This window comes from Nuphar pumila, chromosome 1, assembly GCF_984573655.1.
Source record: "Nuphar pumila chromosome 1, dmNupPumi1.hap1.1, whole genome shotgun sequence".
Lineage (NCBI taxonomy): Eukaryota > Viridiplantae > Streptophyta > Magnoliopsida > Nymphaeales > Nymphaeaceae > Nuphar > Nuphar pumila.
Window position 1 is genome coordinate 23,716,302 of NC_143249.1, and position 27,805 is coordinate 23,744,106.

The 27,805-nt window shown below is 38.4% G+C and overlaps 1 long non-coding RNA gene across 1 annotated transcript; it reads left to right on the plus strand.

Annotated features, from left to right (window-relative positions):
• On the plus strand, nucleotides 1–27,699 carry LOC149848361 (uncharacterized). Its single transcript, XR_016428548.1, has 3 exons — nucleotides 1–138; nucleotides 1,470–1,585; nucleotides 27,299–27,699. It is a non-coding gene; the product is annotated as an uncharacterized LOC149848361 (long non-coding RNA).
• The last annotated feature ends 106 nt before the right edge of the window (nucleotides 27,700–27,805 follow it).

Consider the following 27,805-nt stretch of genomic DNA (forward strand, 5'->3'; position numbering starts at 1 on the left):
CCGGACCAAACGCCGAGACGCACATCCCACACGCACGTGACCTCCAACGCCTACACACTTGATCTGCCTCCGGCGAGGGCACCCTTTTTTGGGCGATTTCCGGTGACCTGATACTCTCTCTCTCTTGTTTACTCCGAGGTAAGAAGAAGAATATGAAATTTCTTTTTTTCTCTTATTTTTTAGTGTTTTATATTGAATCTCATCGAGAAGGCTAGCACACAGTAGATTTTTTTTGGATCAAGTTGAGCTAAAATTCGATGCTCTACCTTCTAATTTTAGGTCATTTTCATGAGTTTTTGATCCATTAATGTTAATATTTTCGTATTTAATCTTGTTATTGATATGTTTTTCTTTATCATTTTACTTTATTTATTAAAAAAAGAGAAGTTTATGAGATTTTGATAGATTTGTTGTTTTTCTTTTTAATTATATACCTCTTGCTTTCATGCCTTTGCGTGTAAATTTTCTTCCTTTCTGCTGTGTATGCTCGTGGTGTTTCTTTCAATCCTAGTTTATGTGTGCTTGGATGCTCCTACTTACACATCTCATTTGCATTCATTTTCTTAGAGCTGCTTTTGTTGCTATTATGAGATTTTTACATCTTATTTGCATGTTTTCGTGTGTAAAACCTTATTTATTTTTGTAGTCTATGATTATGGTGTTTGTAGCAATCCTACTTGGGTGGTGCTTGGATATACCCAGTTAACACTTCTGCTTCAATTCTCTAGAGCTGCTTTTGTTATTCTTAATTTAACATCTTTGTTTGTATATCTTTTTCTTTTCTATTGTGTTTCTGTTTTTGGATGTGAAGGGGTCGGTTTCGGTTCAAATGCGGGTGTTACTGAATCTAACCTAATGGGATATGCCATATTCAGAGTCAGATTTAGATTCAAACTCGGATATGGAAAAACATAAGCAGAATCCGACTCTTGAAATAATAACCAAATCTAAACCAAAACCTGCTTAACGAGGGTGTTTTCGGTCGGAGTCATGTTTATCATAAATAACTTTCCATTTACTTAAAGCAGGTTTCTAAGCGGTTAGGTGGTTAGGTTGGACATGTAAGGCATATATGCTGGAACATCTCAGGTTCAACTCCCCTTGTGGATGGCTTTTTAGAAATATTAACAAGAACCCGATGGGATCATCTTGGGAACCTGAATCCATCTCTGAATCTGATTGGATTCTAAAGTGCAAAACTGAATCCAAGCCTACTATTGGATTAAATTTTTCTTACCAAACCTGAGTAAACGGATTCAGTCTGTCGGATATCTGTCCCAAACCATAATTTACATCCCTAGATGGATCCACTTAAACAAGTCACATTTGCATCAATTCCTTATGGCTATTAGATCTTTGGGGTTTTAGCTAACAGTCTTTTATGGTTCTTGTGTAGACGTTTTGTATATCTTACAATATACTTTTGAGGGAAAGATAAATGCCATTTTGATCTAGTTGATTGTATGCAGAGTGTGCTGCTGTTAATGGAATACGGATCAGTTACTGAACTAAGATCATCCACGTTTTCTTTAACGAATGAAGATCATACTCTGGGGAATTCTATCAGATTTGTCCTGAATCAAGAGTAATTGCCTTCAAGTTTTACCTAGTTGTTAGCTATGTATCACTTGTTTATTTTGTTGAGATTTGCTACTGAAATCTGTGGTTTAAGTGTTGTGTTTTTTTTTAAACTTTGCATTTGTTCTGCAATCTCTTTATTTTTTTCTATATACTAAAATCAATGCCACATGAATCTTCAGGCTACCCATGTATGTTGCTTCACATTTGTTTTGCTTTATATGTCTCTTGACTTTGTGCATATGAATGCCTATCCAATCAAAATTTTAAAATAACAAGTTTTTGGACTGTTGCTTTATGGAAGTGAAAGCTGTGGAAATGAAGTTTTGTTTTAACCATGTCATGCACATTCGTAAAGGAACTTTGAAATAGTCAGTCAGCTATACCTTAAGAATGGTCATCTCATCTGTTGTTTTCTGTGAACATGTTTCATATTATCCGCAAGATATACTTCTCATTTTGCTGGTCTGTGATTTCAATTTCACACTGAACATGCTATTTATTGATAGAAAATTGGAATTTGAACAGCTATCCATTTGTTGTTTCTATAATTGGAAATATTATATCAAATTTTGGTCTAAGCCATATTTACTGCTGTGATTCTTTTGATAATATCAACAATGAATTTTATTTGGATAATCTAAAATCAAGTGGATGACCCAGAATGATTTTCTTTGTTGGTTCATATCGCCGATCCCAATTGTTTTGGGATGAAGGCGTAGTTGTTGTTGTTGTTGTAATCTAAAATCAAGTGGATTTTATTAATTAAATCTCAGTATTAAAAACCAAATAAGTTGTGTTTTTTAATTCTTAGAAAACCAGTGTGATATTATTACAACAGGTTAACTTATTATTTCTTTTTTCCTATGGCATTTTGCAGTTTTTCTTAAGAAATCCCCTTAGAATGAAACAAATTACAATAAAATCAGCTGATGTTGGTCACTATAGCCTAAACTCGTGTGTCTTGTATTTTGTTAGCCAAAGAACTCCTCAATCATGGTGGATGATAATTATGGAATCTGCTCGTGTTTAATGCACTGCACATGTCACTTGTTTATTGTTATACCATTTTATGTTAAAATCTGAAGTGTTTTTTCTCTCTGTAAACCCAAACTGATGCATGGTTTTTGTTTTTCATGATGGTGTTCAGTAAGTGTGCATTTAATCACGAGGATGTTTATGTGTGGCCTCTCAATAAGGGCCATTAATATTTTGCTTTGAACTATGAAAGAATGTGTGCAAGTAGTAATTCATGCTTCTACCAAGTATGTAGTTTTCTTTCTGTCAAGTTGGACTCCCAAACCCGAGTTCAATCATGGCAGGCTGACAAGTTTTTTTGGTAGCCTGAACTAGTCTAGGCCTCGATCTAATTTTCTCAAGGATACTTTAGATTAGTAGTAGCCATGAGTAAGGTTGAGTCATTAAACTGATTTGGTTGTGTAAGGCATGTTGTCCCTGTACTGAACTAATCTAACCATCAACTTTTCCTACCCTACTTGGGCCACAAAAATGCTGGACAAGTCTTTTTCAATAATGCTTTCTCCTACCAAGTGGATCTAATTAATGGAGTTGACACGATTAGCTGAGTCAAATGGAGAAGTGAATCTTTACTTGATCTTATGCAGAGACCGGCAAGTTACCTGATAATTTGTTCACCAGATCTTGGAGTAATAGTTATGATTGCTTTCACTTGAATACATGGTGATCCACAACCAATATTCAAGCTCTGATTTTTGCAACCTTAGCCATGGCTTATATAGGTGAATTCATGGAAGGTCATCATTGAGTAGCTCTTCATCCAAAGGATAAAATAATGCTTTGAATTTCAAAGAGTCATTTTTTCTTTTTAAATTTCAATCAATTCAAAATTAAGCCCATGAATCTTATTCCAATAATTAATTCAGGGAATCAGGGGTAGCTCAAGATACCTGCTTGAGGAACATGATTGATGTAAATATATTTATTTATGATAAGTATGATATACAGTACGAAGAAAACAAGAGCAAGAGATATATGCAGTTGTTAATTGATGCACTTGGTTTGCATATGTGACAGCAAATTCAAACATGAAATTAGTCTTAGTCACACAGGCTGAAGTGCCTTCAGATGGTATGTAATATGTACCCTTCTGTTTATTTGCTTTATGTTTCTAGGCCTTGACTGAGTGCCTTCAGATAGTATGTAATATGTATCCTGTTTATTTGCTTTATGTTTCTAAATTTTTATAATTTAGTCAAAGAGATCTATTTTATATGTGACCAGCGGTCCTTGAAAATGAAGTGCGTGTGCTGTTTGTTAAATCTCCTTCTGTAATTGTAAGTTTCTCTCTTGTTTGCTCTTTTTTCTTTTTGCAGTCCAAGGGTGGAATTTTGTGGTTACAGCATTCCTCATCCATCAGAAAATCGTGTGAATATAAGGGTTCAAACAACCGGCAGGCTTTATATTTTAATCTCATTGGTTGGCTTTATATTCAAAAAATGAGTGTAGCTGAGATGCGGATGCTTAGATGGATGTGTGGAAATACAATAAAAGATAAGATTCGGAACGAAGAGATACGTAAGAAGGTAGGTGTTGCACCCATTGAAAATAAGATGCGAGAGAATCGTTTACGGTGGTTTGGACATATTCGGCGAAGGCCTAATGATGCTCCAGTTAGAAGGTTGGAGAAATGGGAAAATATATTAGTTAAAAGAGGTCGGGGTAGGCCTAGGAAGACTTGGATGGAGATGATAGGAAAGGATATGAATGCTTTGAACCTCACCGAGGACATGGCGTTGGATAGAAATGATTGGAGGAAAAGGATTCATGTGGAAGACCCAAAATGAATTTCTTTTTTGGTTCATATCGCTGACCCCAATTGTTTTGGGATGAAGGCGTAGTTGTTGTTGTTGTTGTTGTTTGGTTGGCTTTATATTTTAATCTGATTGGTCCAGTCCGATTCACTTATGTGAGAGAGAGTAATCGATTGGGAAGGACTTACACCAACCATCTATTCCAAACGGATCAGAGAGTCCTCTCTCTCTCTCTCTCTCTCTCTCTCTCTCTATATATATATATATATATATATATATATGGGTAATACATTCATGCTAAATGGACAAGGTGCTGCTAAAAGAAACATGCTATTAGATTTTTGGGGTGTTTTCGAAATTCTGACCATACAGCTGTGATCTATATGATTGTTTTTATAAGAATCAGTTCTTGGAGCATTTGATTCCAATGTATGGATAGGTTTTTGTAAGGTTTCAAAAATCAACGGCCTACAATTCTCATAAATTTTTGAGGCTCCAAATACCATTTTTCCCATCCAAAATGCGTGATTCAAGTGTCGATTTCTAGTAAATCAATTGTGCTTAACACATCTGTATGGTCGGAATTTAAAAAAAAAACACCAGAAACCCATTAAAATTATTCATTTAGCACCATGCCATATTTAGCACGGATGTATTACCCATATATATATGTGTGTGGTGTTGATTGTGTCTGATGTGTTTGATTTTGGCTGTGACATGTTTTGGCATGCCTAGGGTTAGTTTGGCATCATGTGTCATGCTTTTGCAGGACAAGCATGCTAGTGGTCATGTTTGGAAGGGAACATTTCACAGGATAGTACAAGGGTTCCTATGATGATTTTTTCAAGGAAACTTTTCTCATATGTTTTGTGCATGTGCATTTGACATGGAGTTCCCTTTTGTACCTGCCCAACAAAATTTTCTTCGTGTCTATAGTTGGGAGAACTTTTCTCAATATCATACCAAATGGGTTTCATAGAAAAAATTTGCCACAATTGAGCACAGCTAAGAAGATTTCATTCTGTCTACTAAAGTGGATTTTTTCCAGCTAGTTTCCCACATTGAACAAGTCCTGGAATCCAGTATACTTTTATGATACAAGAGGGTTTCAAACTGGCCAATACCACTTCAAGCAGCCAAATCAGGTTCACTTGGATGTGGTTACACGAGCTTGGATATCTTGACCATCTGCTATTGCAACTCTTAACTTTGACTAAGGCAAATTGCAAGTCTATAGCTAAGTCACCTGAGTTCTGAATTTTGAACCATAATTTGGCCCCAAAAGTTTCACACATACTTATTTATCTTTATTTTTATTCATAGTTACTAGAGTAACAAGTGAGTGCGAGAAACATGTGCAGTAAAAGCTTGTATAAAAAGATGAAATTTTGGAGAGACAATTCACCAACAAAGATACTGTTACGAGATGCATTATGTTGGTCACTTTCTTTAAGGTAGTCCTCGTCCCCCACTTAGGTGCAAGGCATTATGACGTCTACCTTAGGGATAAAATGAGCTAGCCTCTTTGTTGAACTTCTAAGTGGTTTGCACGATTGTTAGAAGCATAAGTGCATATGCCACAAAACACTTGATTAGCCTTGAATTTGATAAAGTATTAGGAATCAATTGTTGAGATATGTGATATTGTATTGTATTTTAGCTTGTGCTACCCCTCTTGTATATATATAGGTATATAGGTATTCTTGTTTATTTGTATATATGTGGCTGTAGAGTCAATTTTTTGAATCATAAGGGCTATCTTCTTCCATCTTTGTAATGGCTGTTAGAGGTAGACTTGCACATGAGCCAGGCTCGAGCCGAGCTTAGGCTCAAAAAGCTTGCCTTGTGCAAAAAATTACATGTTCAAGTTTGAGCCAAGCTTAAATGCCTTTTGTATGAACTTGGCTTGGCTCATGCTGAATTGAATGTGTAGAGGAAGGGATTCAAACTCACCACCCCAAACACAAATGTCTAACGCCCTACCCACTTCAGTAAATCCTTCTTTTGTGCCTTTTACTTAACAAAATTCTACATATTCTAAAACTAGCTATATAACTATATTAACCGAGCTTAATCGGGCTCAAATGCTTGATCAAGATCGGCTCATTTATAATTAATGAGCTTGAGCTTTTGTTCAAGTTTGGCTCGTTTACTTACTTGGATGAGTCCAAGTCGGGCTCAAGCAAGCCGAGCTCGAGCTAGCTCGGCTCGTTATGCAGCCCTAGTTAGAGGCTAGAGTGTCACCCTATTTTTTGTTGTGTCTCTCATTTCTTAGCTAGTGAAGTTTCTTCTCATTTGGTCTCCATAGTCTCTCTCTCTCTCTCTTGATGTTCAACTTTGATATGGTATGAGAGCCATATCAGACCTTGAGAGGAGGGATTTTGTTGTTCATGAGAGTCTTCTCTTTATTGCATATAAGAGTGTGTACTTAGGAACTTGACACAAAACAAGTTTGAAAAATATCTTAAAATGAGTATGTTGTAGGCAAAGAGAGTACACTGTGTTAGATGAGATTTGTCCAATTAATTGACCATTTTATAAATGTGTAAGTCTATGTCACATGGGTGCGGGTGCGGGGTGCGGCAAAAATATATATAAAAAATAATATATATATATATATATAAAGTCCAAAAGTTGCACATAAATGACCCTGGGTTCGTTGACTTCACCCAGGGTCAGGTTGACCGCATCGGGTGTGGGTACGACACCTAGTTGGAGAATCCCTGTGACATACAACAACAACAACTACGCCTTCATCCCAAAACAATTGGGGTCAGCGATATGAACCAAAAAAGAAATTCATTTTGGGTCTTCCACATGAATCATTTTCCTCCAATCATTTCTATCCAACGCCATGTCCTCGGTGAGGTTCAAAGCATTCATATCCGTTCCTATCATCTCCATCCAAGTCTTCCTAGGCCTACCCCGACCTCTTTTAACTAATATATTTTCCCATTTTTCCAACCTTCTAACTGGAGCATCATTAGGCCTTCGCCGAATATGTCCAAACCACCGTAAACGATTCTCTCGCATCTTATTTTCAATGGGTGCAACACCTACCTTCTTACGTATCTCTTCGTTCCGAATCTTATCTTTTATTGTATTTCCACACATCCATCTAAGCATCCGCATCTCAGCTACACTCATTTTTTGAATATGATGTCTCTTGGCAGCCCAACATTCCGTACCATATAGTAAAGCGGGTCTAATAGTCGTCCTATAAAACTTTCCCTTCAACCGCAATGGCATTCTACGATCGCACAGCACTCCAGTAGCACTTTTCCATTTCATCCACCCAACCTTTATCCTATGATTTACATCTCCATCAATTTCTCCATACTTTTGAATGATGGATCCCAAATATTTGAAATAATCATTCACCGGTATATCTTGCTCACCAAGCTTCACTACACTCCCATCACTACTTCGTTGCTTACTAAACCGACATTCCATATATTCAGTCTTACTCTTACTCAACTTAAAACCTCTAGCTTCCAATGTCTGTCTCCATAATTCTAACTTAGCATTAACCCCAGCTCTAGACTCATCAATCAAAACAATATCATCAGCAAACAACATACACCACGGTACATTTTCTTGAATTGATCTCGTAAGCTCATCCATCACTATCGCAAATAGGAAAGGGCTTAAAGCAGATCCTTGATGTAACCCAACCGTTATCGGAAAATCGGTTGTCACCCCTCCACAAGTGCGGACATTGGTTACTACTCCTTCATACATATCTTTAATTATACTAATGTACTTGAGAGAAACACCTTTCTTCATCATTGTCCACCAGAGAACGTCCCTAGGTACTCTATCGTATGCCTTCTCTAAATCAATAAAAACCATATGCAAATCTTTGTTCCTCTCTCTATATCTTTCAATAAGTTGTCTAAGAAGATGTATAGCTTCCATAGTTGATCTTCCAGGCATAAAACCAAATTGATTCTCCGATATCATGACAACCTTCCTCAACCTAGACTCAATCACCCTCTCCCAAAGTTTCATAGTATGACTCATGAGTTTTATACCACGATAGTTTGTGCAATCTTGTATATCACCCTTATTCTTATATAAAGGCACCAAAGTACTCTTCCTCCACTCATTAGGCATCTTATTTGTTCGCCAAATCAAGTTAAAAAGATTTGTCAACCATTCTAAACCTTTCTCTCCCAAGCATTTCCAAGCCTCGATAGGTATACCATCTGGGCCAACTGCCCTTCTTGATTTCATTTTCTTTAAAGCCTCTGCAATTTCTTTCTTTTGAATCTTGCGCATGAAGTCACGATTTATCTCATGAAAAGGAATGGAGAAGTCTCCAAGATCTTGAGCATGACTATCATTAAATAGCTTATCAAAATAATCTTTCCATCTCTCTTTAATCTCCTCATCTTTGACTAAAACCCTTTGCGTTTCATCTTTGATACATCTAACCATACCCAAATCCTTCGATTTCCTATCTCTCATCTTTGCAAGCCTATAAATATCCTTCTCGCCTTCTTTGGTATCCAACTTGTCATAAACCTCCTTATATACCTTAGCCCTCGCATTTCGAACAACTTTTTTAGCTTCCTTCTTTGCTATCATATACTTCTCCAAATTCTCATTATCACGACTCTTACTTAGATTTCTATAACACTCTCTTTTAACCTTAATAGCTAATTTGACATCCTCGTTCCACCATGATGTATCACCTAGTGGTGCACCGCCTTTAGACTCACCCAATACCTCCTTAGCTACTTTTTTCATACCACCCGCTATCTTATTCCACATTGATTCTGAATCCTCCTCGAGACACCAATTAACTTCCTTAACTACCTGCTCTACAAACATTCCTTGTTTAGCAAAAATCTTGGCAAAAAAAAAAATTTAAGTCCAAAAAATTGGACCAAAATGACCCTGGGTGCGTTGATCGCACCCGGTGCCGCACCCGCATCGCGTCGCGTTGATGCGGGTGCGGCACCCTGCTAGTCGAATCCCTGTGGCATAGGTGTAAGTGTATGCCTTAGTTCTCCTTTTAAATGGTCATAAGAGAAACCTTTTGACTTTCAATATCGTCGGTTAACAATCACAATGCATGCATATGGCATGTAAAGGCTTTTCAACTAGTGAAATATCAATTAATAAAATTTTAAGTTATTTGACTTCCTTACATGCTGATGACAAAGCAATCAATTTTGTTTTCTTAGTGAATGAAAAATACATGTTTGCTTTTCAGGTCTCCATGCAACAACACCTTCACCAGTAATGTAAATGTATCCACTAGTGGCTTTAGATTTGTTGAAATAGGCTTGATTGTAATAAACTGGGAAAAAATTTAAGTTTGGATTCGGGTCGGATCCGGACCCGGACCCGACCCGAACCCGAATGGAGGCACCGCCTCCCGTGTTTTTGAGACAGGGAGGCAGGGGTTTCAAAGAGAACCCCCCACTCCCTTCTTCCTCTCTCGGTCTCTCTCCCCCGACCGACTCTTTCCCCCCCCCCCCGTTCGTCCCTGCGGCCACCGACGCCGGTGACTCGCCGTCGGCAACCGCCTTCATCCCGCGTGTTGCAGGGAGCCGACAACCTCAGGTGCCAGCCATCTCCTTCCCTCTCTGCTGCGAAGGTGCCGGCGACCCCCCGCCACTGCCTTCCGCTCCGGCGACCCAAGGTATGCGTCCATCTCCCCTCTTTTCCCTTCCTTCCGCCTCCTCTTCCACTTCTTCTTCACGGTGAGGGGTCGACCGACAGGGGGCAGAGCCCTCTGCTGTCGCCTCTCATCGGCAGGGGGTTACCCCCTGCCTTTCTCAGGATCGGCCGACAGGGGGGCTGAGCCCCCTGTCGTCGCCATTCGTCGGCAGGGGGCTCTGCCCCCTGTCACTTGTTGTGTCGACAGAGAGCTCTGCTCCCCCTGTCCCTCTTGTTTCGCCGACAGGGAGCAGAGCTCCCTGTGTCGGCCCACCTTCTCGGCAGGGGCTTTTGCTCCCCTGCCACTTGTTGGCTTGCATCTCTTATGATTGATGTGATTGTATACAACTCGTAATCTACGAACTGGTGGCAACTAGAATCGATGTGACCGTTTGTCTTATAAGCTGCTTACATATTGTGATATAACTGTTGCCGTATGATTGCTTATGAATGGCTTGTGATGCAATGGTTTATGCCTTACGATTAATTTAATTACTTGTTGATGGACTGAGCCATTTTATGATAATTATATGTTTTACGAGCATTGTTATGAGTGCTTGTCTTATTCAGTTGTTTTGTTTGGCTGACGGGTAGAGTTAGTTACCCTTCGCCCATAGAATCAACTGAATTGCCATATCTGTGTGTTCTCATGTGTCGTTTACACATGCTTTGAGGACCTATTTGAGGATTGCAATATTCCTTGTGGCAATAACACGATGCGTAGGATTATATGCTTCTATGTGAAGTGATACAATGCATATTGTTGATATGCATGCTTGTGCCCATATTGTGGCTACCGACCCCGAGGCGGTCGATGGTTCAGAGCAGTCGATTATTGATGCATGTATCACCGAGTAGGGTGTCTGTTGAGGACCTGATCTCCAAAGGATTATCTGTGAGGGCGTGTATGATCAAGATCAGGTGACCCGGCTAGAGCGGTAGAATCTCTGTGAGGACGTACACTGTCCACGAACGGGTAGCCGCAAAGGCGGTGAACTCCTATGAGGAAGTGTATGGTCCAAGACCAGGTATACCATCTAGGGTGGAATTCCTTGTGAGGTTATACATTTCCCAGACCAGGTGATCCGGCGTTGATCTTGTTGTTTGTATTAGTGGCTATCGACCCTGAGAATGGTCATTTGTGTTGATGCGTGTATCGCAATGATTTTCATTGGATATGGCATTTGTTGGGTACCCGCTTCCTAAAGGGTTCGCTGTGGGGGTATGTATGATCAAGATCAAGTGATCCGACTAGAGCGGTAGAATCTCTGTGAGGACGTACACTGTCCACGAACGGATAACCGCAAAGTCGGTGAACTCCTGTGAGGAAGTGTATGGTCCAAGATCAGGTATACCTCTAGCGCGGAAATTCCTTGTCCGGTCGTATATCTCTCAGACCGAGCGATCTGATGTGGATCTTGTGTTTTTGCTTACCATAAAAAGTTATGGTGAGCTGTGACGATCTCCTGAGATTGTTTGTGATAGCCAACTATAAATTCATAGTTTCGGCTTTCTGTTTTAGCATGATTACATGCAGGACTTAATGTGAGAATCAGATCGTTAGCGATTTGAGTTAGTTATTATGTTTTGGACCTTCTACGGAAGGGTGAGCTTTTTTTAGAAAGTATGACGCCTTAGTGAGTCATAACAGGTGGCAGTTGGCCGCGTAAGGTTTTGAGAGATGAGAATAGATTAAGGTTGTTCAGGACAAAGCGTTTGTTAGAAGTAGTTAGTGACAAACGATGTCCTGATGGTGATTAGATGCAGAGACCTCGTTCTAGGAACGAGAACAAGCTTGTTGCATAGTAGTTCACAGCTTACGATCAAATGGATCGTATGCTGTGTTGGTCAGTTGCACTGCTTACTTGCTTTAAATTGCTTACTTGCTTTGCACTGCTTGCTCGCTCGCACCACTTATTCGCTTGTACTACTTACGCGTTTGCAGTATTCATTTGCTTGCATTTGCTTACCTGTTTAACTGCATATCTGCTTTAAACTGCGTAGCCTACTGAATTAAATGTACTTAATTCAGTTTCTTGTAGTCTCTCTTGTGCACCTACTAGTTTTACGCGAAACTAACCCATTCTATGATTACAGGTGATGATTAGGTACTCTATGGGCGATGGCGCGATTGCAAAATGGCTTCAAGACTCCTTTCTGCTCTTAGCTCGCGTCCTGGATGCTTGGGTTTGTATCGGATTTCCCTAAGGATATCTGAATCTTGTGAGTTTTGGTTCTATTAGCTAACGTGCCTAAAGTTGTCAGTTTGCCTTATGATTTATCAAAGAAAAATCTTCCGCTGATTTCATAAACAAACTCTGAAGGAAAGAGAGATTTCTAGTCTCTTGCCTGATTTTCTGAAAAGGTTCGCAAGTTTGAAATTTGGGGCATTACATTGATGATCTTGGTTGCTAGATCAAGATCTAGCGACCAGATGACACCCACACACACCAGCAGGAAACCCGAGAAAAGAAAAGAGGGAAAAGAGAAGGAGAGAGAAGAGGGAAACTCGCCGTCCTCTCATTAGACCCTAATCCCTCCTTAAAAAGGAATTAGTAAATAATGGGTTACAAACAGAGTCTCTCTACTTTTCACTAATTACATACTACTACCAAAACTTAAAGTATATTTCCTTTGTAACACTCCCCCTCAAGCTGGAGCATATATGTCTATCATGCTCAGCTTGTCACAACATCTAAGAAAGCCCACACTAGCAAGCGGTTTAGTAAACACATCAGCAGCTTGATCCTCTGAAGTAACATGACAGGTAGAGATTTGTCCTGCCTGTACTAGATCTCTTATGTAGTGACAATCGACTTCAATGTGTTTCGTCCTCTCGTGAAACACTGGATTATTTGCAATATAGGTGGCTGCTCTGTTATCACACTTCAGTACCATCGGCATTGAGATCTGTACATGTAGATCTCTTAGAACAGATCTAACCCATATCATTTCGGCTGAAGTTTGAGCCATGGCTCTATATTCTGACTCAGCACTCGATCGGGCCACTACTGTCTGCTTTTTACTTCTCCAGCTTATTAAATTTCCACCTATAAACACACAAAACCCCGTAGTGGACTTTCTATAAGTAATGTCTCCTGCATAGTCAGCGTCAGAATAGGCAACTATATCAAGAGATGAGCTTGGTTTGTATAGTAGTCCTTTACCTGGAGAAGACTTCAAGTATCTGAGAATCATCATTGTTGCCTGCCAATGTACTTGGGTTGGTTTATCCATGAACTGGCTAATCTTTCTTACTGCCAGGAAGATATCTGGTCTTGTCACTGTAACGTACAAGAGTTTGCCAACTAGAGATCTGGAACTTCTACTGTCAACAGGTTCTGCTTCTTCAAACATGTGCAGTTTAAGATCCATTGGAATGTTAGCAGGTTTGGCTCCTAACATTCTTGTTTCCTGTAACAAATCAAGTACATACTTCCTCTGTGATAGAACTAACCCTTCACGGTTTCGAGCCACCTCTATACCCAGGAAATATCTAAGAGGACATGCTCTCAAACAACTTTTGAAACCATGCACGTGGACTTTGCTTTAGACCATATATTGCTTTTTTTAACTTGCATACATTGTAACACTCCCCCTGAACCTCGAACCTTGGAGGTTGTTGCATATACACTGTCTTAGACAAATCACCATACAAAAATGTGTTCTTCACATCCAACTGGCATAAGGCTCCATCCATTATGGACAACCACTGATATTACCAGCCGAATAGTACCAAGGCATGCCACAGGAGAAAACGTTTCGAAGAAGTCTACTCCATACGTCTGGGTGTACCCTTTTGCCACCAACCTGGCCTTGTACCGTTCAATTGAGCCATTAGACTTGTACTTAATGGTGTAGACTCACTTACACCCAACAATATCAGTGTCAACCGGAGGAGTGACCAACTCCCAGGTGTTCCGTGTAATTAAGGCCTCCATCTCATATTGCATAGCAACTTTCCATTTGGGGTCTACGACTGCCTGATGGTGATTAAGTGGTAGAGATTCAGTAGATAGAGCTATGATGAACTGCTTCATGTGACTCCCAAGACTCGCATTTGTAACAAACTTAGAAATGGGATGTAAGGTGCATTGCCGTTTACCTTTCCTGATAGCGATGGGCAAATTATCATCCACAATAGATGCTTCAGTCATGGTAGCTGGAGGACTTACTTTTGTGGAAGAAGGTAGTGTATGTTCTGATTTCGGAGGAGATCTACGAGAGTATACCAGAGGAGGATCATGATACCGTGAATGAGTGTGAGGGGTAGGAAAGCTTGTAGGAATTGACTCCAAAGGAAGAGGGGGGATAGGTAATGGCATAGCATCACCCTGATCACATAGTAATCTGGAGGCAGTACTTGAAAAGAAATGAATGGACTCAAAGAAAGAGACATCTGCACTGACATACTCTCTACGAGCAATGGGATCATAACACTTGTACCCCTTTTGATTTTTTGGATAGCCCACAAAGATACATTTTATGGCTTGAGCCGATAGTTTGTCTCGTTGAGGCCCTAGTTTATAAACAAAACACACACACCTAAACACCTTGAGAGATCGAGAAAAGAGGTGCATTGGGATATAGGATTTTCACAGGAATTTGTTTTCCCAACGAGGATGAAGGCATGCTATTGATAAGGTAGCAAGTTGTAAGAATGACATCTCCCCAATATGAAGGAGGCATACATGATTGTAGCATAAGACTGTGAGCAACATCTAGAAGATGTCTGTGCTTCCTTTCAGCTACCCCATTTTGTTGGAAGGTATGGGCACAAGAAGTTTGAGGTAGAATGCCACGATTCTTGTAAAATAGTAGTAACTCATTGGTTTTAAACTCAAGAGCATTGTCAGTGCGAATGATTTTGACAAGAGAATCAAATTGAGTTTTTATTTCAATAATGAGGGACATAAGGATCGTAGGAACTTTCGATCTGTCTTTTATTAAGAATACCCATGACAATCTGAAAAAATCATCGATAATGACTAAATAATAACGACACTGGGACCTATTAGGAACTCTACTAGGTCCTCATATATCAACGTGAAGAAACTCAAATAATCTTTGGCTCGATGGACTCTGACTTGAAGGAAACGAACTTCTGTGGTGTTTACTCAACTGATAGGCTTCACACTGGAATGAGGCAGAAGGAGAAATTTGAGGAAGAATTCAACGAAGTTTTGGCAATGGCACATGACCAAGACGAAGGTGCCATTGATAAGAACTGGAGGATGTCTCAGACACGGCATGCACGATTCCCAGTAGTTGATGAAGATAGTAGACTTTTCCTTCTTCATAGCCCCCACCAATCCTCTTCCCCGTCAGTAAATCCTGAAACATACAACACAAATGATCAAAAATCACTCTACAATTGTGCTCTTTTGAAATACGACTAACCGACAATAAATTTTGAGGAAAGAAAGGAGCATGAAGCACATTTGTCAACTGAAGAGACGGAAAGATGAAAACATTTCCTTGTCCCACAATGGGAGATGAACTCCCATTGGCAAGAACAACTTTGTGATGTTCACCCATGGGGTCTAGCTTGGAAAATTTTTTTGAAGACCCATATAGGTGTCTAGAGGCCTCTGAATCAATAATCCATCTACTACCTTGGTGATTTAATCCTTCACCTATGGAGCAAGCAACATCAGCAATATGAGTAACTGTGTTCGAACTAGAAGGGCAGTGAGATATCAATTCTTCATACTCTGTACGACTAAGAGTGACTGAGTCATTAGAGGAGCCAGTGGGAATCTCTATGTTAAGCTTCACAATTTGGGCCTTGCCACAGGAGTAGCTTATGGATGAGGACGAGGAAGTTATGATGTTAAGAGAAGGCGAGGACAAGGAAGAAATGGACAAGGAGGTCGTGGACTATTACCTACACCCAACATACCTCCCAACTCATAGCGACAGAGGCCAATTCTTGTTTTCTGTGTAATAAAAATGGGCACATTAAAGCTAATTGTTTGTTCAATCCCCTAAATAAAGGAAAATCAACACAGACTGAAGCAAAGAGAGGAACAGATAGCTCAAAGGCCAGTGGAGAAGTAAAAGAGTTGCTATTGTCAGCTTTGGCAAGATTAAATCTGAAACAGAATGAGCATGGTACTTGGTATGTTGACTCTGGGGCATCGACTCTGTTACTAGTGATACTGATAAGCTCTTAAACATTGTTTCTTACATTGGTAGAAATAGTAGTCACGGGATTGATCCCTCCATTCTATCTCTCATATTGGAAATTCTGTTATACCTATGTCAAAGTCCTCTCTCAGTCTTTCAAAGGTTCTTTATGCTCCTAACATCAAGAAAAACATTGTTTCTATTTCTAAGCTTGTTGATGATATCAATGTTTCAGTTGAATTTACTTCTTCTGTTCTTGTCAAGGATCTCTACACGAGGGAGGCGTTCGCTAAAGGAAAACGACAAGGCAATATGTATGTTTTTCAAGAAGATCCTTCTACTCGTGTTCGTCCTGTTGACCCCAACTTAAAGCTCTCCTCATAGTCATCTTCAGTGATTCCTATATGTGTTTTCAATGTCTTTGAATCCAATAAGCCAAATCTTTGGCATGGTCTTTTAGATCATTGCAGTAGTAGTTTCATTGAGAAGCTTGTCTCAAATAACCTCATTCCTAAGTCTAGTTTAGGAATAAATGTTAATGACAACAAATATTCTAGTTGTCTCTTATGTAAGTCATGTTTTACCTTTTCATTCTATCAATAAAAGAGTTTCAAGACCTTTTGAGATTATTTGTTCTGATGTTTAGGGCTCTACCCCTGTATCTGGAACTAGATAGTATCTTATATTTGTTGACAATTATTCTCGTTATATTTGGATTTTTTTTATGAAACACAAGTCTGAGATCTTCAAGTTGTTTCAGAATTTTCACTCTTTTGTCAAGAATCAATTTTCTGAAAACATTCTCTGCTTCCAATGTGATGGAGGAGGTGAATTCTTTTCAAGTGACTTTATTAACTTTCTTCAAGGTAATGGAATAAGTAGAAGAGTGTCTTGCCCTCGTACACCTCAGCAGCATGAGATTGCTGAAAGGAAGCATCGCCATATTGTTGAGAGTGCAATGAGTATGATACATGATAGTAATCTTCTGATTACTCTATGGACAGAAGCTTTTCATTCAACAGTCCATGTGATAAATCGATTGCCTATGACTATTTTGAAGAACAAGTCTCCTTACTTTTCCCTGTTTGAAGTTCATCCCAACTATCATGATTTGCATGTGTTTGGTTGTGTATGTTATGTTTATATTGATAGGTTCAATGAGACATAAGTTTTAGGACAAGGCTTTGAAGTGCAGGTTTATGGGTTATGTAGATAACTATAAAGGATACAGGTGCTATGATCCCATGAGGAAGCACATCAAAATATCAAGAAATGTTATCTTCGATGAATTAAATTTTGATCATCAACCCATCACTTCTTCTGAATCAAATTATAGAGTAGGTCTATCATCCTTGGTTGAATTTTGAACTTTTTTCTAGTACTAATAATATGTGTTCTTTATATTGTGATCAAAAGGATAAAGGAACTATGCCTGCTGATAGGTTGATTGCACAGAAGAGTATAGAGCCATCTTTGGATCTAAAAAGGTATAAAGGTTTTGTTTATACTCGACGAGGAAGAGAGGCGCCCACTATTTTTAATCAGGAAATGGATACACCCTCTATATCTACTTCTACTTTTGATGTTAGAAGATCCACCCGTTCTTGTCATCTGATCGAAAGATGGGTCAGTTATGAAAATTTTTCACTGGACTTTTAACTTTTTCTAACTGCTTTGGGCAAGGAAGATGAGCCCACAACATTTTCTCAAGCAGCAAATTCTAAAAGATGGATTAAAGCAATGAATGAACAAATGGAGGCTCTACATGAATGTAGTACCTGGAATATTGTTTCAGACCACCTCACAGAAATGTAGTTGGGTTAAAATGGGTGTACAAAATAAAGTACAAACTGAATGGCACTATAAAATGGTACAAGGCGAGACTTGTCGCCAAAGGATTTATACAGGAGCAAGGACAAGATTATGATGCGACTTTTAGTCCAATTGTGAAAATGGGGACAATCAGAGTCATACTATCTTTAGCTATTGAACATCAGTGGACAATTAGTTAGCTTAATGTCAAAAATGTTTTTCTACATGGAGATTTGAAGAAGGAAGTGTACATGGAACAACCCATTGGATATGCAGAAGGCAATCCTACAAAATATGTATGCAAATTAAAAAGGGCGATATACGGGTTGAAGCAGGCATCCTGTTCTTGGTTTGATAGTTTCTCTCTTGAATTACAAAAATATGGTTTTAAGTGATCTCTCCTTGGCCATTCCTTGTTTATATTCAAGAACCAAGACATAGTTACTCTGCTATTGATATATGTAAACGATATTATCATCACAGGTAAATCCAAAGTTCATATTGAGGAGGTCAAGTATCTCTTGAATCAGAGATTCAAAATGAAGGATCTTGGGAAACTACGATACTTCCTTGGAGTTGAAGTTGACAATACTTCTGAAGGAATGACTCTCACCCAACATAAGTACACTATTGATGTCCTCAACAAGGTAGGCATGAAAAAATGCAAACCCTTGGAAACTCCTAGTGTTCTTCATCAGAAACTTAGTTCTCAAGATGAAGATCTATATGAGGATCTTACAAAATATCGTAGCATAATCGGCATGTTGTAATATCTCACTTTCACTCAACCTGATATTGTTTACTCAGTAAATTAGGTATCTCAGTTCATGCATGAGCCGTGTGAAGGGCATATGGAAGCGGTTAAACGAATACTTTGGTACTTGAAGGAAACTGTTGGGGATGATCTTTTGTACAGAAAAGGGACAAATGGGCAAAATGCACATGAAATTATTGTCTATACTGATGCAGACTGGGTAGGAGATCCAGATAAACGCAGATCGGCAGGCTACTGTGTATTTGTTGGGATGAATTTGGTATCCTAAAGTAGTAAGAAACAAAAAGATGTTGCTAGATCAAGTACAGAAGCAGAATATAAGTCAATGGTAGCCGCCACTGCTGAAGCTACATGGATTAGGCACTTACTGACAGAAGTGGGAGAATCGATCTCTCGATCCCTTCTCTTATGTGATAATTAAATTGCCATCAATATGTCTTTCAATCCCATTTATCACGGTCGTGCCAAACACATCGAAATAGATCAACATTTTGTGAGACAAAAGGTAGAAGAGAAGGAGATTGAACCTGAATTTGTACAAACTACTGATCAAGTAGCTGATATATTCACAAAAGGATTGACCAAAGATAGGTTTTGGATGTTAAAGGGCAAGTTGTTCATGGTTCAAAACCATGCATAACTTGAGGGAAGGTGAAAAGACGTGCTTTTGTTCATATCGGGTCACGGGTCAGGGTTCAGACCCGTTGAGTTGTATCAAATCTGACCAAAATTTAGTCGATTCATTGGGACAAGGCATTATAAAAAATTTAGTATATCAAACTTCTAAGGAATGAGGTTAAAACCTACATACTGTACCTAAAGTTCTTGAAAATTCCAAAACCTAGATTCAAAAGGAAAATAAGTTAAAAGAAAATTAGATAAAATTAATTCTCTTAATAAGTCCATAGGCCTACAAGACTAAAGAACCTTTAGTTACAAGTTTTTTTTAATGGACTGACTTGTGTACAATTGGAAGTGGGGCCACTTCCTATGAGGCTTGGGCAATCTCTAGAGCATCTACCAGTTGGGGATAAGCACGAGGCTGCAATATGCCAAGTTCAATAAACACCTGCATGAACATTTAAAATACTATGTATGATATATTGGGTTCACCAAAAGTCTTGAGTTCAAGATTTAATTCACTCCGAAACCTTGGTAAACTTTGATGTATTTTAAACTTTGATGCAAGGTGGACCGTTGGGGATTGAGATTTTCCTATTTTACTGATGAATTTGGAAGTTAGAGGGTTGATTGGTGTGTCAAAAAGGCTTCTCTTGTAACCATTTGAAAAGAGAACTAACTATTGCCTTTTAAGGGGGTGCATAGAAAGGGTGATGTCTTTTGACAATTATACCCTTACACATTTATAAAAGGGTTAATCGAGTGCACAAATCTCATCTAATACAATATACTCTCTTTGCCTATAACTTTTTTATTTTACTATATTTTTTAAATATGTTTTTTTGTCATGTTTTCAATTACTATGTCTCTCATCTGAAGTAAAGAGACAATTATTGGTTGCTAATACTTATTCAAATTCAAAGCTAATTAAGTATTCTGTGGCATATGCACTTAAGCTTCGAACAGTCTTGTAAGCCAATTAGAAATGTAAGAAAGGTGTTGGCTCCTTGTATCCTTGAGGACCAGGTAGGCGACATAACCCTTTGCACCTAAGGAACCGTTTGGATGACGGGGCAAAACATGGGTGTGAGAAACCCAGGTTTTGCTTAAGTTTGCCAAAAACCTACCTGGGTAGAATGTTTGGATGATCAAAAACTAAAAAAACAAGAGGAAAAATAAAGAAATAGAGCATGGCCATTTTTCGACCACCCACTGGTCAGAATATTACTAGAAACAAAAAAACTGAAAAAAAAAGATCTGGTCACACACGGGCTGGAAAATGACCAGGATGGTGTCGCCTGGGAAAGGCGACACCTGACCATTTGTTGGCCGGTGGGTGGTCTGAAAATGCTTGGGCATAGCTAAAATTAAAAAAATGATTGCCAGCCATTTTCTCGAGAAGGGTAACACCCACCGGCCGTAAAATGACTGGTGTTCATGAAAAAGCAAGAATAAAAAGGTTGAAATCCGGAAGATGCCCGGTCGGTAAATGGTCGGACTGGTACCGCTAGGCATGAGCAGTCCAGTTCGGCCAGTGACTGGCCAAAAAGTGGCCAGATTCTCACATTTGAGAGAGAGAGAGAGAGAGTTGGGGAGAGGCCTCCAGATAGGGGTGTCTTTTTCCATTTAGTTGTTAAAACCTGAGTTTTGGGCTTAAAACTCAGTTTACACCCAAAAACCAGTTTAAAACTGGCTTTTGGGTGTCATCCAAACAATACCTAAGTGGGAAACGAATGCTACTTTGAAGAAAGCAACCAATGTAATATGCTTCATGCCATTTTCTTTGTTGGTGAATTATCTCCCCATAATTCCACCTTTTATCAAGTACACGTGTATCTAGAATGGTCATCTATGAAGGTTATAAAATAATTATTACTTTTACATTATGGTCTATTTTGCACTTTCCATGATCAAAGCTATTGACATTACTAAGCAACAAATCTTCGTTTACTAATTTACTAATAAATCCATAATTCACATGTCATAATTTATCATGAAATAAAGATAAATTTTCACACACCATATAAGCCAAATGATTGTTCTCATTCTTTATATTACGTTTAAACATTTCATTAGTGGCATATCCTTTGCCACCAAATTTTCCATTCTTGGAAAGTATATTGATCATACTCAAATACAAGTTTGAATCCACTTTTATTCAATAAATATCTTGAAACCAAGTTCTTTGGAACATTGGGTGCATGATACATATCTCTCAAAGTGAGGATGTTCTTAGAGGTGGAAGGCAAACCCACACTCCCTTTCCAACCACTTTCACAGAAGATGAATTTTCTATAAATAAGTTGTAGGCATCTTCCTCTAGCTCATATGTATTGAACAAATTTCTATTGTTGGTACATGTTTAGCGGATCTAGAATAGAGTTACCGGAAACTTCTTAGCTAAGTGGGAAGCACGCTTCTCAGAAAATCACTTTGAAAGCACAATACTCTTCGCTTCCGAAACTTCATTGGAATCTTGATCCTCCCACGCTTCTCTCATGCTTCCTATATGTTTCGTCCATGATTCTTATATGTTTCTCACATTTTTTTTCATGTTTTTCGTGTGCTTTCTCTCATGCCTCCACTTACTCCCCATGTGCTTTCTCCGAATTGTTAACTATTATTGTTAGATTTTGACAAAAATTATTTCTTACATTGAAAAATATAAAATATAATAATAGTCAGTTTTATTTTAGTTTCTATTTGCTTCCTATTCAGTTCCCATTTTGCTTCATTTTTTATTCTTGTTTTGCTTTCAAATTTATTTATTGCTTCTCGCTTTCTATAAATTTTAAAATGCCTTGCTTCTCGCTTCTGCTTCTTAGTTTGGCAACCTTGATCTAGAGTCCACCCACCACTCAATTTTTTTCTCCTACCATATTAACTTCAAAGATCATGACCATAAACTTTTCTTCTTGTGGCTTGGCTTGACTCTTGTTCTTTTTGCAATAAAAGCAATTTTTGTCCATATACCCTCTCTTGCCACAAACATAATATGCTCTACCTTTGTTTTGTCTTTCTTAAACTTCAAATTCTTGTTAAGCCTGTTAAGATACTTAAAATGGGCATGCTTAGGCTTTTTATCTAAGCTACTTTCTACTACATAAGCTTTAAGGCTCTCTTTGGAAGCTTGTCGTTGGAGGAGTTGGGATGTAACCGGAGACAATTATATGATGTGACATTGATTATGGGTAATTGACAGATGTTTGGGAGGAGTTGGAGGGAGTCTATATTTTTTATTGGGAATCAACCGACTCCAACTCCTCTAAAATACCAATTTGAACTCCTCTTAGGCTTTGTTTGGGAGCATGTTATCAGAGTATTTGTTGTGTTATCAGTGACAATTATCTGATGTGGCACTTATCTTACAGATTTGGCTGCCATTTGAGAGGAGTTGGGGGGAGTCGACATTTTAGGCTCACAATCAGCCGACTCCAACTCCTTCAAAATACCCATTTGAACTCCTCTTAAAAAGAGGAGGTATTTGCAACTCCTTGAATCACAAGGATTCCAGTGGGTTCCTAAATTTTGGATGGTTCAAAATTTTTATCCCATTTACCTCAATAAATCTTATATTAATCAATTTTACCTCAATAAACAATAGGATTTTACCTCAGTAAATCCTAATTTTTTATGTTATATATGCATAATATATATGTGTATATAAATTAGAGAAAATATATATACAAGCCAAGCTAAGGCCTAATTTATATGCCCTAGCTTAGCCTAAATACCATGCTACGGTTCCCAAACATGATGAGGAATCAAAAGTAGTTACAAGCTTGAATCTTTGAAGGAGTTGTTTATGCTTCCAAACAAAAGAGGGAGTCCACAATTCCTCTCAAATCCATTTTCCTTGAATTCCGATTGTTCTACTCTCCCAAATTCCTTGCAATTTCCTCCCACACGGGTTCTGAAATAGAGGGTTAAAAAGAGGAGGTATTTGAAATTCCTTGAATCACAAGGATTCTGGGGAGTTCTTAAATTTCCAATGGTTCAAATTTTTTATCCCATTTTACCTCATTAAATCTTGTATTCACCTATTTTACCTTAGTAAAAATAGGATTTTACCTCAATAAATCCTATATTTTATGTTATACATACATAATATATATGTATATATTATATATATATATATATATGTGTGTGTGTGTATTATAGAAAATATATATACATACGGGCCAAGCCAAGCCGCAGCCAGTTTCGGGCCGAGCTTAGTCCTAATTTATAGGCCCTAGCTCTGCCCAAATAGCATGCTACGGTTCCCAAACATGGTGAGGAATCAAGAGTAGTTGCAAGCTTGAATCCTTAAAGGAGTTGTTTATGCTTCCAAACAAAAGTGGGAGTGCACAACTCCTCCCAAATCCATTTTTCTTGAATTTCAGTAGTTCTACTTCCCCCGACTCCTTGCAACTCCCTCCAACACAGGTTCCCAAAAAGAGCCTAAAGGTTTGCTCAACTACACCTTTCTTGTCACAAAGTCTAATTTCTTCTTCAATTCTTACTTGTTGGAGCAATTCCTCTGAAGTCATGGGTTTTCTACGATGTTTGAGAGTGTTTTTGTAATCCTTCTAAGACTTAGGTAATTTACCAATAATAACAGCAACTTAAAAGGTGTCATCTAAGTTAAAGTTCATGCACTTGTGCTAGAACTGGCTTATCGACATTTATGAACTCACAAAAAAAAATCCGGTTGTCATAATCCTTGGTTTTATATTTATTCTCCAATATCTCATAGATTCTTCACCATTGACATGCTTGAGCAGAGATTGAAAAGATTGGTGAGGGCGTTAAGAATGTAACCTTGACCTAGGTAGTCATCACACTGCCATTTCTTCTTTGGTGCTTCAATTAATGATGTGGATGAGGTAGGAGTTACATTAAGAGAAGGATTTGGTGTAGTAGGTTTCATCGGATATGGATCATGCAAGACATGCAATCTCCAAATCTGTTAATCTAAACATCAACTTTTGTTGCCAATGGCTAATGTGCTTTCAAAGGGTTGTAGTAGCTATTCTTAAGTACTACTTTAAACAGTAGTAAAAATTTGTATCAAGGGATGGAATTGTGGGAAGACAATTCACCAACAAAGAGACTGGTATAAGACGTATTACATCGATCACTTTCTTTAAGGTAATGTTCGTCTTCACCTAAGTTTAAGGGATTATGATGCCTACCTTGAGGATACAACATTCTAACCTTTTTATTGTGCTTTTAATTGGCTTGCACGACCGTTCAAAGCGTAAGCGCGTAGCCTTGAATTTGAACAAGTGTCAAGAACTAATAAATGTGTTTATTTACTGCATTTGAGAGACATGGCACCTAGGAACCTGGCAGCAGAAATTGATTTGAAAATTATGATAAAATAAGAATGTTATAGGCGAAGGAAGAGAGGATATTGTGTTGCATGGGATTTGTCCATTTGATTGACACTTTTATAAAATGTACAAGGGTATAACTGTTAAAAGACCACTCTTTCTACACCAGGGTTACCAAAAGCACCATACCATATTGGGAAGCGCGCTTCTCCGAAGTGCATTTTGGAAGCCTGAAATGTGGTGCTTCTAAAACACAAGCTTCTTTTAAATGGGAAGCCCGCTTTTCTCTCACTTTCTCTTTTTTTTTTTGTTTTTTGTTTTTTTTACTTTTTTATCTTTTTTTGTTTCCCCGTCACTCTCTATGTAGCTTCTGATTCGCTTTTTAGATCGCTTTTGAGATGATTTTTGGTTCGCTTTCGGTTTTCTAAAATTTTGAAAGTGCTTCACTTCTCGCATCGCTTCTCGCTTATCCGATTGACAACCCTCTTCTACACACTCCTTGGAAGGCAACAATTAGTACTATTGGCGATGAGAGAAGCCTTTTTGGCCTACTGGATCCCTCTTTCATATTTATCCTTAGAATAGGACAATCTCATCGCTCAATGTTCAGCTCTGCACCCTTTTAGAACGGTCACCTCTCTCGGATTCCAAGAGTCATGATTGTGCAACCCAAAGCCGAAGTAAAAAAAAATGCTCACAAAAAGACAAAAAGAAGTTTTACTAAAAGAAATGTTATGATAGAGATAAAGATATTTTATATATTTGCAAACCACATCAATTCAAGTTTTAAAACAACAGTAAAATTATTTTGAAAAATAATTTTTTACAACATGAAGCGAGAAGAAAGTGCAAGAGAAATATAAGATGTGGAAAGTGCTTAATAAGCAACAATTGAAGTAGAAAGCAATATATAAAAGAGTAGAAGAAAATTTAACTGAAATACCTGTCATATGTGCTTAGATTTAAGATGCAACTCTTATAAATATTAGAGCCCATTTCCAACAAAAAAAAAAAAGGGTTCAGAGTTGTATTAAGAGAAAACGAGCTTTTCATTTTCAAAAGTGAGCTTCTCCCACAAGGGGTTTTGCCGTAGTGGGGTGGGGCCTTGGCTGCTAGACGGGCAGTCAATGTTCGATTCTCATAATGCGTAGCATAGGCCTTGGGGTAGGGATCCTAGTCTTGGAGTTTTACGCTGCCAGCACAACAACCATAGGTATGGCAGGCTGAGCCAGCGTGACCAGGTCTTTGTGCTGTGTGCGGTTTTCTTTGGGTTGAAAAAAAAAGCAAGCTTCTCCTAAAGTTTGAAAAGTGTGAAAGAAACAAAGGTTTCAAGCTCCAGAAGCAAGCATTCAAGGTTTTCAAGTGCGTCCAGTGGCTATGTTCTGTCTACTGACTGATTGTTTATGATGGTACTATTATTCTCTTGAAACCTTAACAGTTCTCAGGTGAATCAGGTCCATTGTTTGGGAAAGTTGCTTCGCCATAGTGGGGATTTTTAGGTGAATTGCCTTGGATTCCCAGGTCCTTTTAAGTTATATCTGTTGGAGCCGGTTCTTGATGCATTGATTTCATGCATGCTGTCTCATAATGGTTTATTTGTTGGTTTGGATATTTACTACATATGGTTTCATAATTTGTCCTATTCCAGAGACAATGTTTTACCCATGTATCTCTCTGTAATTGTTTGTTTTTTGGTGGACAATTTAATGAGACTATTTACAACAACAACTACGCCTTCATCCCAAAAAAAATGGGGTCGGCGATATGAACCAAAAAAAAAAATCATTTCGGGTCCACATGAATCCTTCTCCTCCAATCATTTTTATCCAATGCCATGTCCTCGGTGAGGTTCAAAGCATTCATATCCTTTCTTATTGTCTCCATCCAAGTCTTCTTAGGCCTACCCCGACCTCTTTTAACTAATATATTATCCCATTTCTTCATCCTTTTAACTGGAGCATCATTAGGCCTTCGCCGAATATGTCCAAACCACCGTAAACGATTTTCTCTCATCTTATTTTCAATTGATGCAACGCCTACTTTCTTACGTATCTTTCCGTTTCGAATCTTATCTTTTATTGTATTTTCACACATCCATCTAAGCATACGCATCTCAGCTACACTCATTTTTTGAATATGATGTCTCTTGGCAGCCCAACATTCCGTACCATATAGTAAAGCGGGCCTAATTGTCATCCTATAAAACTTTTTCTTCAACCGCAATGGCATTCTACGATCGCACAACACTCCAGTTGCACTTTTTCATTTCATCCACCCAACCTATATCTTATGATTTACATCTCCATCAATTTCTCCATTCTTTTGAATGATAGATCCCAAATATTTGAAACAATCATCCACCGGTATTTCTCGCTCACCAAGCTTCACTACACTTCCATCACTACTTAGTTGCTTACTAAATCCACATTCCATATATTTTGTCTTACTCTTACTCAACTTAAAACCTCTGGCTTCCAATGTCTGTCTCCTTACCATATATTAAAATTTCATGATTTGTCTTGTTTAATAATTATCCTGAATTCGCATTTGATTGGGTTGCTGTTCATGTATTTTACGGCATTTGCTTTTCATTGTTTTGCCAGGTGAGCCTGCTAAGGATGTCTTGAAGGACAAGTTACAGGATCTGATGATAATGTGCCAGCATGTGAGAAACACATTTAATAAGGCAGTTGCTGAGCACAAGATGAAATTAGATACTGATTGACTCTCTCTCTCTCTCTCTCTCTCTCTCTCTCTGATTGAAAGTCCTTGGCAACGTTTGGAATTTGGAAAATAGTTCAAAGTTTAAATTAGGGGGAAAATTTCTGTTTTTTCCCGTTTGATGTGGTTTTTTTAGTAGTATTGGAAAAAATTTCTCCATCTCTGTTTCTAAGGTAACTTTTAGCACAAAGCCTGATGCATCTCCCTGACGGCCTGAAAAAAAAAGACTCGTGAGAACCATTTTTCTTATGGAAATTTTTTCGATTTGTTCCGCTTGCTTGAACTTTCGAGGATTGCATTTTTTTTCCTTTTTCTCGCTTTATTTTGGTCACACTTTGCGGAAGACACCTTTCAGACCTAGAAATCACTGAGCAAACCAAAGAACTTGA